General features: G+C 37.5%; 1 non-coding gene across 1 annotated transcript; it reads left to right on the top strand.

Moving 5' to 3' along the window:
• Positions 1–4,218: 4,218 nt before the first annotated feature.
• TRNAD-GUC (transfer RNA aspartic acid (anticodon GUC)) lies at positions 4,219–4,291 on the top strand. The gene has a single exon. It is a non-coding gene; the product is annotated as a tRNA-Asp (tRNA).
• Positions 4,292–10,131: the final 5,840 nt, after the last annotated feature.

Here is a 10,131-nt window from a genome sequence, read left to right as displayed (position 1 = left end):
AAATCAAAAAATAAATAAAAAAATATGTATTAAGGGGTTTTAGCCCTCGGGGCCAAAGAGCCAAAAAAAAAAAAAAAAAAAAGTATTAAGGGGTTTTGGACCTAAGAAAAGGGGGGGGGGGGGGGGTGGGGGGGGGGAGCCACCCCTCTTCTCTTTTCTTTTTTTAAGTTTTTAATACTTTTATTTTTTTTAAGTTTTATTATGTTTAATTTTTCAATTTTTTTTAATTAATTTTTAAAGTTTTTTATTTTTTATTTTTTATTTTTTACATTATGCCACGTGTCAACTCTTAGGACACGTGGCATACCGTTAGTTTTTGGATGGAAAAACTAAATGATGTACTTTAACGCCCCGCCTTTTACAAAAAGGCGTAAGTGAAATTTTTTCGATTTCCACGTGACATTATGACCTCATCAGAGTTATAAAATAGCAGCAATATATATATATATATATATATATATATATATATATATAATAAACTAGACATGAATGAGTAATGATAGGCAGGGGCCATCTTGCCGGCCCAATTTCAGTTTTAACATATATTTTTTTTTTTCAAAAAATTAAAAATTTCAAAATTTGAAAACAAAACACAGCACTCCAATTTCTCATTTTTGTTCCCCGAGCTTCCCCCCAAATTTTCCCTCCCTCTCTCCATCTATTGCAAAATCTTCCCACCGTCGACCACCACGCACGACCCGCCACCGTCGTTCTCCATCTTCGGCCAACGTTCGTTCTCCGTCCTTCTTCCAGTTCCGGTGACCATTTTCGCACGAGCCCGCCATCGTCGTTCTCCATCTCCGGCCGTCTTCCATCTCCGACAGAGCGACCGCCGACGAGGTCCCCCACCATCTATAACCATTTTTTTGGTCCACAAAACCATTTCCCCCCAAATCTTTCCCTCCCTCCCTCCCTCCCTCTCTCCATCTCCTCTCCTCTCCTCAACCCCACCGTGAACCCGCCACCGTCGATCAATCACGAGCCCGCGACTCCACTGTTGGTTCTCCATCTCCAGCCAAAACCCAACCACCGGGGTTCTCCATCTCCGGTTCGACTCCGCTCCGAAGACCCAACCACCGTACCGCCACGAGCAGCCCCAGCCGAACCACTACTGCCGACGAGCCCATCCACCGTAAGTTTTTCTTAATTTTTTTTTTTTTAATCTTTCCTTTTGATTTTTTCTCTAGATCCGATTTTTTTAGTTTTTTATGGGTGAGATTTGGCTGAGAACATGCAGGAATTGGAGGGACAAAGTTGGCTGAGATTTGGGCTCCCACAGTTCCTGCGACCATTTCCCTCCCCCATTTCCAGGCACCGGTACCGATCTCCCCCATTTCTTCTTGTTTGAGTTGTTTTTGGATTTTGCTTTTTTAGTTGCTTGCTGTGATTTGTGGTTTCTTTGGAGCTTGAGACATCGAAGAAAAATACCACATTCATCCAACTCTTTCTTTTCTTTTTTTCTTTTTTTTTTCTTTTTTTTTTTTTCTGTTTTTTGGTGGGTTTCGGAACGGGGTTATTTTGTTTGATATGGTGCTGCTCGGCTGAATCTACTATGGTGTTTTAGTTGGGTGCTTTAACATTGCTCCTTTTCTTTGCCCAAGAATTATTGGCAAACCTACTTTTTTTGTTTGATGATGCCCTTCTTATTTTTGATTATGTGGTAATGAGAATCACAGTTAAAAGGGATCAGAGGAGGGGTAACTCTGTGATTTGGCAAACCTACTTTATTTTGAACTGCTTGCTTAAAAACTGTGAAGCTTGTTAGCTTCCAGTACTTTGTAAGATCTTTACATATGGTATGAAAAATTATATGGACTTCTAAATTTAACAGTGTGTGTGAACAGTGTGCAACAAAATATTAAATGCGGAATTTAAAGGAGACAAATATTTTGTTGCCGAAGTGGAAACTCAATTAAGAGAAAAACCACTCCGGGGCAGCCAAACCTAGGATATCCACTATTCAGAAGACAAAGCTAGATACAAACCAGTAACACTCACATACTCCTGATGCAGTGGTCGTACCTTGCTCTCTAACGTGTAACCCAACACGAATGCTTCCCAACCAGGTCTCCTACCTGAAGGGGTCTTCAATGGAATCCTTTACCTTAGGGCCAACCCCTAAGATAGACTTCACAGCTGATCAAATCACACACTTGGCAAGGCTTTAGAGGAAATATCACGTCTCTAAGCTGCAAAGAATTCACCACCGAATTCTATGTTGAAAGCATGCCTCAAGCCTCTTATTTATAGGCTTAGGAAACCCAAAATTGACTCAAAAACGGATTCTGAGACACGCGCGTCCGGACGGGAGCCAGGGCCGTTCGGACGGGCAAATCTTTCCATCCAGACGGGGTCCGTCCGGACGCTTCTAGTGGCCATCCGGATAGTCAGTTGACAGCATTTTTTCTAAGCTTTCCAACGACGCCAATTTCGTCCCAATCCGATATTTGAGTAAAACGTTATGACCAAAATACCGGAAGGTGTCCAGACGGCTTGACCGAGCGTCCGGACGGTCAACTGCAACCGCCTTTCCAAAATAGCACCGAAAGCTTCCATAATAAGGCCGCATCCGGACGGTGTTGCCCTAGCGTCCGGACGGTTGCACTTCGGCTGCACGAAATTACCATAATAAGGCTTGGAGCATCCGGACCTTGAAGGCTAACGTCCGGATAGTTGAACTGGTGCACGCAATTTCCATATATGAAGCTTGATTGTCAGGACCATGAAGGCTGACGTCCGGACGATTGAACTTAATATGCACGTTCTTGCCTTATAGAGGACATCGTCCGGACGGGATCACACATCGTCCGGACGGTAGCAGCCATCTTCCCATAACTGTGTCTTAAGGCAGAAACGCTAATGCTTGTCAAACACTGAATGGCGTCCAGACGGTATAGCCATGTCGTCCGGACGGATGCGCTGGAACACTGGGATCATCTCGAACTCTGAAGAGCGTCCGGATGATTTGCCATTACGTTCAGACGAATGAAACCTTGAACTGTTTGAAGCTTCTAGACACTGATGGGCGTCCGGACGGAAAGATCTCGTCGTCCGGACGGATGTTGTTGACTGATTAGCGTCCAGACGGAATACCACGTCGTCCGGATGGCTGACAGGGGACCGAAATAAATCCTTGAAAACTTCACAGAATCTTCTCGAAGAACATAGTTGAAGAGTAGACTCTGGATAAAGCAGCATCCCTGTGAAAGCAGCAACATTATATAGAAGTGATTTTGTCCAACAGAATGTAGCCAATACAAAAACTAACATGGTAGACGGATCATTAGATTTGGGGCTTAGTGACATTTGAAGCTCAAATGAAAGGTGTGACTCAAGAGACTACAAGTAACACTTTTTTGCTATTTTGGGTGCTAGACTGAAAAGTGTTTATGATGATCGGATAGGAACTTTGCTTTGGCTGTCTGTAAATAATATCACGTTGCGCACAGTTTTATGAAATTGGACTTTTTCTTGATCAAGCTAAGGTATCTAGCATGGTATGTTGCCATAGCCTGGATTTTTTGAAGAAATTGTTGATTTGACACATGCAAGAGTTCTTTAGCTTTCTTTGTTTTTTCCTAAGTGGAATAGAGATGGGTGATTGAAAAATAGAAAGAAAAAAAGGAGCTTTTAGGCAAGTTTGTATGATATTGATCTTCACCTATATAGTACCAAAAGTGTTGGAGCCGTTCTTATTGGAGATGGATCATAAAGAAATCTTACCTAATTAAATCTCGTTTTAGTATGAATTATATTTAGAAACCCTCCACTTAAAATTCTTCTTTCTTGTCCTTTAATGCTTGCCCCATTCTTTGTTAATGCTGCAGCATTTGTTAAGCTTTTAGGCAAGTTTTTTGTGTTGCTTGAAAAATGTAATCCAATAGAATTTTATTTTTTGTGTAGTAGCAGTTGCCACCTTCATGATACAGGGGTTGAAACTTATATGTGAACCAAAAATCATACACTAAAAACATTTTACCCTAACAATCTTCTCATGGAAAAAGCCCAAACAACTTGACCATTGCCTAGAGAAATATAGTGGTGAGATCTATACGAAAGGGGTCCCCATAAAGGAAATTGACATGTGGGGTGATGAATCTTGGTTGTGGGCATAACGGATCACTACATCTTCAACCATCTAGTTCACTACCATGTTGACATTAACTTCAGCTTCAGAAAACAGCATTTGTGATCCCTCATTAATTCATTGGCATATTGGTCTGTTGTAGTATAGTGGTAAGTATTCCCGCCTGTCACGCGGGTGACCCGGGTTCGATCCCCGGCAACGGCGCCAAAAACTTGTTGTGAAAATTTTAATTACTCACAAGTGCACGAATCGTTTGCAATAAAGAGTTTTGCAAGTGCGAGGTCGATCCCACAAGGAATTGTGTTCTTGAAAACAAATTTATGACTAAATTAATTAAATCTTAACCTAGTTCAAAAAATAAAAACGTTTAATTTTTTATAAAAAGAAAAACAGCATAAAGTAAATAAAGTCAAATAAAACAAAAGAAAAGGTACTAAGGTTTTGGAATCCACACCCACAAAATCATAGCAACATATTCTCATGTTCATCAATACACATCCGAAGTTCTCACCATACAATTCTTATGTATGTTCTACTGTGCTTCAAAAAATCATTAAATCATTCAAAGAATCCGTTCTTTGCACAAATCACAAAAAATATCCGGTTTAAACCAAATCATCAAATGTATCCATAGAACAAAACACAATGAATACCCAACGTTTTGATAAATAAAAACCTAAGCAATCAATTATGTGAAACTATCTCAAATCATCAAATGTATCCTTGAATCACAAAAGATATCCAAGAATCATCCCACAAATTGAAAAGAAGTAAAACATTGGAAAAATTAAACCAAATAAAATTGGATAGTATAAACTTACATGAAAATATTGTTGCTCTTCAATGATGAGGCTTCATCCTCAACCTTAGTTGAAAAATTAGCTACACATGGCTATGAAAAATAAATCCTAAACTAAAGAAAAAACTAAACTAAAAAGAAAAGAATATATTTGGTCTCTTCCTTCTTCCCCCTTTTTCTTGAGCCTTAGAGGTCTATTTATAGGGAGAAAACAAATCCTAGAAGCCCTAGAATTCCTAGAAAAATCGGAGGTTAGTCTCCTAGTTTGAGTAGGAGACTCAAAACTTAATCCAAGAAGAAAAAGGACTCCAAATCCGTCCAGATTTGCTGTCTTTTATTACGGGGCACTTTTGGCATAGCAGACGTCCGAATTAGGAAAATCATATTTCACAATGATTTGTAGAAAATTGAATTAGATTTCCAACGCCGCTTGATTCACTTTAATCTAATATTTGAGCTGAAAGTTATGGTCAAAATACTATGATATGTGCAGAATCTGAATTCTAATCCGATTTTGACTCCAATTAGAGAAATTTCGATTTAGTCCTCTCCTTGATGTGGTTGAACATACCCACATCCTCTAGGTCTTCTCAAAGTGTGCTTTCTTTCACCTTAAAGCTATTGTTTTCTCTCAATGACCTGCAAAATACTAAAATACCAAAACTAACAAAAAACATTAGAAAATAACAAAACTAAAGGTTTAGTAAATGCAAATTAAGGGGTCTACATATGTAATATTTGGCACTCATCAGTCCCCATAAAGGAAATTGACATGTGGGGTGATGAATCTTGGTTGTGGGCATAACAGATCACTACATCAACCATCTAGTTCACTACCATGTTGACATTAACTTCAGCTTCAGAAAACAGCATTTGTGATCCCTCATTAATTCATTGGCATATTGGTCTGTTCTGGAGACAGTAGATAATTGAAAATATATCTATGTAGGCATTTATTCACCCCAGGAATTCGTATTTCATAACCAATTAGTGATTTGCCACTTGTGTACTTTTTTATGGTATTTTATTTTTTTTGGTTCTCAAAACTTGGTGGAGAGAAAAGATCCAACAATCTTTTGTTTGATTCAATCATATATTTAGCCCCCCAATTTATAGAAGATTCTCATGTTATGCGCTTCTAAATGTAGGCACAAATAAATGTCTACAACAAGTGATTTGTCAAGCGGTCCTCCGTTATGTAAGTGTGGAGTTCCTGCACGTCTAAGGAACTCTTGGACCACGTCCAATCCCGCTAAAAAGTGGTATGGATGTAATAACTACAAGGTAATTTTTGAAATTAACTTTGTAAAATTAGCTTTGTGTTATATTCTGAAATTAGCTTTGTGTTATATTTCGTCGTTAGTAGTTTATGACATTTTTGCTGATCCTTTTTTTTTTTTTTTTATGCAGAAAGCCGGTGATTGTGATTTTTTTGAGTGGGCTGATAAGGAGATGTCTGCATACGAGAAGAGATTAGCGCAACATCTGAAAGAGATGAAGGAGAGAAGACAGGCTGACAATGAAAAAGTTGAGGAATTAATTGAAAAAAAAATGTAAGGAACAATTAGCGCACCATTTGAAAGAAATGGAAGAGAGAGTTGAGGAATTAATTGAAAAAAATTGTAAGGAACAATTAGCGCAACATGGGAAGATGTTTGGTGTTTCGTTGTTAGTTGTCATTTTGGTTTTAGCCTTTTATTTTAGTAGTTATAGTGAACCTAGACATACTAACTTGATGTTAAAATGAAATTATGGAAACAGTTCAGTTGTATGAAATTTTTTTATCTATGGAATTTGCAGTGAAGAAATGGACCCATTTATATGCAAGTGGTGCATGATATGAGAGTTTTATGCTTGTACGAATTTCTTAAATGTATGTTAAACTGAATTGTTGTCTTTTGGACTTCAAATTAATTGAAGTCATCTTAAGGTGCTTAATTTCTGAGCTGGGTTGGTGTTTAGGGATGGTCCTGCAGTTTCTTTGCTCTTTTGTTTAGTTGTTGGGTGATTTTGGCTGGTCTGTTTAGATGAATTTTGTAAGTTTTAGAGACATAAAACTAGGAAATTACTGTTAAGAATTGAGTGGACGTGGTAGGGAACTAAGAAGAGAGACAGATTACTCGCAATACTTTATTGTCCTTGAAGTGCAAGTTGCCATATGTGAAATTAGTTTACACATTCTTTACCCAGAATAAGGTCCATAACTTGATTTGTTTTTTTTCTCATAATGAAAAAAATGATAGTAACATATTTTTTTGATACTAACATAAAAATGATACTTACGGCCATTACAGGAGTAACTCTTCAAGCAAGATTTTAACCACAATCTTATTGAATTCAATCTTATTGAATCTTGTTCTCACCATACCTAAAATGTAAATATCAAATAAGCGCTTTCCAAGTAATTTCAACTCATTCATGGAATTCTGTTGTTGTGATACTACAATTGGTAGGAAACATATCAACATATCAACATTTCAACACATTCATGAAAGACTGAGAGACAGCCATCATGCAATGGTCAAACTACAATGTAGCAACAAATGGAGGGCAAAAGGCTGCAAATAGTGCTATCCATAAGATAATTCATTACAAAAAGTGAAATCCAAATTTACATAGAAAACTAAGCAAAAAGTCTACTGCATGGCATAGTTTTTATAGCACTATAAAAGGCGTAAAGGTGAATAAATTGGAAAAAAAAAACATTATTACTAGGTATGCCCCTAGTAGGGTGCTGCATGCATGAGATTACTGCATGTCCAAAATTCTTAGGTTCACAAGCCCATCTTTTCTCCAAATCTTAGATTACTGCTGCTTCAATACCTTATCCTAAACTTAAGCCCATCTTTTCTCCAAATCTTGAACTACCCCTTCTGTTGAACTCTGACAGAATTGAACAATATATAAGTGAAAATAACAAAAATTCAATTTTTACAAATAAAAATTAGAAAATAAAAAACTAAAAGGAAATTAAGGACCCCTGTGGAAAAGAGTTCAAAGTTGAAATGCTTAATTAAAGAGTCCAAATCAATGAAAATGGCAAGAAATATATTTCTAAATGAAAATGAACTTCACTCTTGAACTATACATATCATAGATGTCAAGATATAAGACACTTCAACTACAATTATTATCCAAGAGATCTAAAGACTGAAACTTAATTTATTTGCTATCTAGCCAAAACTCTTTCACTATAGGACCTGAAACGAAAATGTGTGCTCTTAATCTTTTCTCCATTAATCTTTTTTTAAACCAAATCAATTCCATTGTTCATGATTAACAAGTCCAATTGAAAGTTACTGTCACCAAAGTTTTTTATACTTCACTATCCATCCATGCACCATAAGCCTCAGCACTTAGAAATTATAAAATCAACAAACTTTAGTAAGAACAATTGACCTCCCAAAAAAAAAATTACTTTAATCAAAGAGACCTTTCCACTTACGACAAGTATATAAAATCTCCTTCCAAAATACATGATGATTGTGAATTTCTGAACGTCTGAAACAAATACCTCAAATGATTAATATATATGAAATTAAACTTTTCGTCAACATGTATGAATCAAATGCACGTATATGAACTTTTTTTTTCCCCCGTTCGGCACCTGTGTAAGTACACTATTTTGTGTTTCACTCACTTGGCCATGCTGCACATCAGTTGAAAAAACCAACGGATCTTCACTTGTGTCCAGTTCATCTACTAGCGATCTTTGGCATGTCTTCAAAAAATAAAATATTCAAAAATGTTAAAATTAATATTAAAATTACACATCAATACGTGCACATACAACGACTTTCGAATATATGAATACCTTCTTTTTTTTCCTTCGCTGCTCGGGATTTGTGTTACTCTGTTTCTTATTTCCTCCTTTTGACTTTTTCACCACGTGTTTTCAACCACAAACACTTTTCTGATTGATGGTCGCTTCCCTTTGGTCGGAGCCACGAGAGGACTACACACCTCCACCTCCATACAATCCATGGCTTTGTTATCGATCATAGGTGCACTTGGGAGATCTTTGGAAGGTTGACTTTGTTCACTGCTTGGACCGCTAAATTTCTTAATTAGCATATCAACATACTTTTGCACTTCCATGCAATGATCCACGTTTGGTGCTGCAATAGCGGCTAACTTCAACACACTTTTGCTCAGTTCACCATATCGATCTGCAGTAGGGTTGCCACTCAAGGGATCATAACTACTCTTGATTAACTTATATGGCCGCTTCAAATCCTTCCTCCATCGGTTTAGAAAATACTTTTTGGGCAACAAATCCACATCTTCAAATGTAGTCAGCACGGACATGGCATGTTTGCACAAAATTCCTCTTGATTCAAACAAACAACAACTACAATTCGCTTCACATACAGGGCCATTGTAGCAAACATTAAAAACGATTTTTTTTCCTGTAGGATTCATTAATTTCTACCCGTTCAATCACCTGGTAGGTACTAATTCCACATTCCCTTTTTAAAAGAGAGGAAGCACAATACATAACCTCTGAAATCTCCTTCTGAACTTCTTTAAACTTTGCATGGGTGTAAATTTGTTGGAATTGCTTCTTAAAGGGCCAATAGCTTACACATGAAATTGTGGTATTGAAGGAATCGAAACAGCAACATTCTCAACCTCAACCTTCCTACGCAAAGCGTTATCGTATTGATCCACAAATTCCTTCAATGAGGTGGACGATTGCACATAACCATCAAAAAAGGCATTCATACTCTTACTACGTTGTGTGGTAGTCATGCCGGCCCAAAATACACGATTCAAATATGCTGGTACCCAAAAAGTCCGTTCACTGTATAAATCACGCAGCCATGCATTCTCCTCCAGATTATAACACTCAAGCATGCTCTGCCAACATGCATCAAACTCATCACATGTATGAGAATTATACAAACAATTTCATATGGCACTCTTAATGGCATAGTATTATGAATGTGATCCAAACTTCTCCGGAAGTTTTTTCAGTATATGCCATAAACAAAATCTATGACGAGCATTCGGAAACACCTTATTAATAGCATTTTTCATGGCCCTATCTTGATCTGTAATAATTGCCCTTGGCGCATGGCCCTTCATGAATTTCAACCACGCCTCAAACAACCAAACAAATGACGCCGTATCCTCACTTGAAATTAATGCCGCCCCTAAAAGAATTGATTGACCATGATGGTTTACTCCCACAAAAGGGGCAAATGGCATTTCGTATTTGTTGGTTAAGTATGTTGTGTCAAAT

The sequence above is a fragment of the Alnus glutinosa genome, chromosome 11, assembly GCF_958979055.1.
Source record: "Alnus glutinosa chromosome 11, dhAlnGlut1.1, whole genome shotgun sequence".
In the NCBI taxonomy this organism is placed as follows: Eukaryota; Viridiplantae; Streptophyta; class Magnoliopsida; order Fagales; family Betulaceae; genus Alnus; species Alnus glutinosa.
This window is presented reverse-complemented; position numbering and strand designations above follow the sequence as displayed.